Consider the following 4399-nt stretch of genomic DNA (forward strand, 5'->3'; position numbering starts at 1 on the left):
TCTACCATTAACATTTAAAAAATTAAGCTATACCTCACAAAACATAAAATTCACTTTAAAGTGAATTTTAAAGTGTACACTTTTGAAGTGTGTGCTTCAGTGGTTTTAAGTGTATTCACTAGATTGTGCAAACATCACCACTAATTGCAGAACATTTTCATCACCCCAAAAGAAATCCCACGCCCATTATCAATCAGTCCTAATTCCCCTCTCTTCCCAACCCTGGCAACCACTCTTCTACTTTCTATCTGTAGATAGAAAGATTTGTCTATTCCAAACATTTCATATAAATGGAATCATACAATAGGTGGCCTTTTGTGTCTAGTTTCTTTTGCTTAGCGTAATGTCTCCAAGGTTCACTCGTGCTGTAGCATATAACACTATTTAGCTCCTCTTTTTTTTTTTTTTGCGGTACGCGGGCCTCTCACTGTCGTGGCCTCTCCCATTGCGGAGCACAGGCTCCGGACGCGCAGGCTCAACGGCCATGGCTCACGGGCCCAGCCGCTCCGCGGCATGTGGGATCTTCCCGGACCGGGGCACGAACCCGTGTCCCCTGCATCGGCAGGCAGAGTCTCAACCACTGTGCCACCAGGGAAGCCCTATTTAGCTCCTTTTAATGATGAATTATATTCCATTGTATGACTAGATAACATTTTATCATCCATTCATTTGCTAATGAACATTTAGGTTCTTCTAGCTTGGAGCTATTATGAATAATGCTGCTGTGAACACTCGGGTACAAATATTTGTGTGAACATGTTTTCAAATCTCTCATGTATATACCTAGGAGTGGAATTGCTGGGTTATACAGTGACATTAACATTCTACTATACATGCTTTATCATATACCTACCTGTCCTAACCATCCTTCTATCTATATATCAATCCATCTCACATTTTTATGCACTTGAGAATAAATTGCAAACATCAGTATACTTCACCCAGCATGTCTATTAACTAGAAATCAATATTTGTGTAGTTTTTACTTTTCATGTAAAATTTACATACAGTGAATTCTAAGTGTACGATTCAATGAGTTTTTAACACATGCATACACCTGGGAAACTTGGAATCAAGATATCAAGATATAGGACTTGCCTGGTGGCTCAGTGGTTAAGAATCCACCTGCCAATGCAGGGGACACGGGTTTGAGCGCTGGTCTGGGAAGAGCCCGTGCACCACAACTACTGAAGCCTGCGTGCCTAGAACACTGCTCCGCAAGGAAGACCCAATGCAGCCAAAAATAAATTAAATAAATTTTTTAAAATTAAAAGAAAACAGTATGACATCATTCTATATCAATAAACACATATCACTGTAAGAGGAAGCATCCACTCAACAAAATAAAATCAATTCTTTTTCTTTATAGTTGTGGAGAGCAGGGGCTACTCTTTGTTGCGGTGCATGGACTTCTCATTGAGGTGGTTTCTCTTGTTGCAGTGCATGGGCTCTAGGCACACGGGCTTCAGTAGCTGTGGTGCGTGGGCTCAGTAGTTGTGGCTCGTGGGCTCTAGAGCGCAGGATCAGTAGTCATTGGCAGGCGGATTCTTAATCACTGCGCCACCAGGGAAGCCCTGAAATCAATTCTTAAAAAAAAAAAACAACTGTCAGAACTTTTCCCAATGTGGTTGTACCACTTTCACACACACAACGATGCATGCATTAGGCTTACAAATTTTGAATCAAAAAATAAAAACAAAAATTTTAGACTGCTGCTAATTATTTTCATCTAAAAATTTTAGCTAATTAGGTTCAGAATATTCTAGCTAATAAGTGCTGCTTTGACCACACTCTCAAATGAATGACTGTAAATGAGGGGATGCCTTAAATTTACACAAGGTTATATGTCAAATATATTTCAAATAAAGAAATAGAGAGGATGACCCGTTCATAATAAAAAATGCTCAACAAACCAGAAAAAGAAGGGAACATCCCCAACCTGAGTAAGGCCATCTATGAAAACCCAGAGCCAAGGATTTCCTTGGGGGCGCCATGGTTAAGAATCTGCTTGCCAATGCAGGGGACACAGGTTCAAGTCCTGGTCCGTGAAGATCCCACATGCCGCAGAGCAACTAAGCCCATGTGCCACAAACTACTGAGCCTGCACTCTAGAGCCCATGAGCCACAACTACTGAGGCTGCGTGCCACAACTACTGAAGCCTGTGCACCTAGAGACTGTGCTCTGCAACAGGAGAAGCCACCACAGTGAGAAGCCCCTGCACCACCCCGAAGAGTAGCACCCTGCTCGTGGCAACTAGAAAAAAAAAAGCCAGCAAGGGAGACCCAACGCAGCCAAAATTTAATTAATTAATTAATTAAAAAAAAAACAAAACAGAGCCAACATCAAACTTAATGGTGAAAGACTGAACGCTTTCCCCTAAGATCAGGAATAAGACAAGGATGTCTGCCCTCACCACTTCTCTTCATCGTGGTTCTAGGGGTTTCAGCCAGGGCAATTAGGCAGGAAAAATAAAAGGCATCTAGATTAGAAAGGGAGAAGTAAAACTTCATCTCTGTCTGAAGATGATGTGATCTCACATACAGAAAATCTTAAGGAATCCACTCAAAGGAGGTGATGATTTTTATGACACCCTGTGGAAGTCTCGATCCCCAAGATTTAAAAATTCATTTGCTGGGGACTTCCCTGGTGGCCCAGTGGTTAAGACTCCACACTCCCAATGCAGGGGGCCCGGGGTGCGATCCTTGGTCAGGGAACTAGATCCCGCCTGCCGCAACTAAAGACACAGTGCAGTCAAAAATAAATTAATTAAAAAAAAATTCATTTGCTTTCTTCAAACTGCCTCTTCCCCTTTTATTCTCACATTCTTCCCTCCACACCTGACAAAAATAAGCCCAACTCTTTTTTTTAACAACTTCCCACCTCTTTCCTCCATCCCATTCTTCCCGAAAAGTTTGCTCCTGTAATTATCATCTTGGAACTGCCCACCAAGACCCTTGTTTCTATTTATCTGGATCCCCAGGCTCCAGTCTCTCTCTTTCTAAATCATGCTACTCCCCTGCTCCATATTTTAAAGTAGCTCTCTACTGCCTGGTTTCTGTGTTTGTGTGTGCATGCTTTGCAGCTAATTGTTAAAACAGCTTTATTGACATATAATTTGCATGTCATAAAATTCACTTATTTTAATGATTTTTAAAACTTAATGGTCCAACCATTACCATAATCCAGTTTTAGAATATTTCCGTCACCCTGATACTATCCCTTCCCTGTAAAGGTTGGTCCACCAAAAATCTACCTACAAGTGTAATGTTTGGAAGTTAGGCCTGAGGGTTTGGGATCTTGAATAAAGATTTTAAACCTCCAGGCAACGTGACGGTAAAGGATCGTTTTCTACCTCTTTCTGTTAAAAAATGAAGTCTTGGTTAATCATTAAGCTAACCATGATATCATGAAGGGTTACGGTGGCCGTATCTCCATTTCCATCCAAATAGCTGACCATTTTCTTCTCTTGCTACCCCCTCAGAAAGGATACTCCCCTACTGGGCTGAGGCATTCTTCTTAAAAGAACTTTCTAGCTCGCCGCCCCTCCCAAGACAAGCAACCTCCTCTCAAGTAATGACAGCCCCAGTCCAGGTCCCCACATGCCCACACTCCTGATCAAAAAAGCATCAATCAGTGGCCTTTCTTTGCCAATTCCCAATCCTCCACCCCCATCGCACCACAAGGTCTCCGTCTTCCTTTTCATCTCTTTCAGCTTCGTTTGCCTAATCTCCAGACAGATCCCTAGCCTGACGCCTTCTCCTCTCCGTCACTCGCTTCACTCGCTCTGCCATCACTTCCCAAATTGCCAGCATCCCGGACCTCAAAGGTGCAAATGCCAAAAAGAGATGAGTTGACGCGCCTAAGGGAGAGAAGTGTGTGGGTGTGTGGGTGTAAGTGTCCTTGCTTGTGTGTGGAAGAAACCAACAGAGGCCACGCCGGTGTCCATCTTCTGGAAATACCGATCACGCCCGGCCGAGAGAGCGAGGATCGGCTCCCCAGTGCCCCCCGCAGACAGCATTCAGGGCTGTAGAGCTCAGAGGTATCAAGGCTTCACCCGGGACCCCTGCCCAGAGGGCGCCCCGCCCCTCAACGGTACGGCGCAACCCCTCCCCGGCGCGGTGGTAGGGGCCGGCTGCAACGTCACCCTTTGTTTACAAATCAACCCGAGCCGGTAGGATTCCGGCTCCCGCGGCTGCTGGCGCGCGGCGAGAGTGCCTGGCGGGCTCCGGCTTCCGTGTCCGCCCCGGCTCCGGCTTCGGCCTCAGCACCGCGCCCGGCTCCGCCGCGGCTCACCGAGCCCCGGGGGCAGCCGAGCCGCCGGCGACTCCCGCAGAGCTCCGGGTGTTCGCGCGGGGGGCCATGCCGTGCCGGAGGGAGGAGGAAGAGGAAGCCGGCGAG

This window comes from Monodon monoceros, unplaced genomic scaffold (assembly GCF_005190385.1).
Source record: "Monodon monoceros isolate NGI ecotype Baffin Bay Population unplaced genomic scaffold, NGI_Narwhal_1 Super_Scaffold_4, whole genome shotgun sequence".
Classification (NCBI taxonomy): domain Eukaryota; kingdom Metazoa; phylum Chordata; class Mammalia; order Artiodactyla; family Monodontidae; genus Monodon; species Monodon monoceros.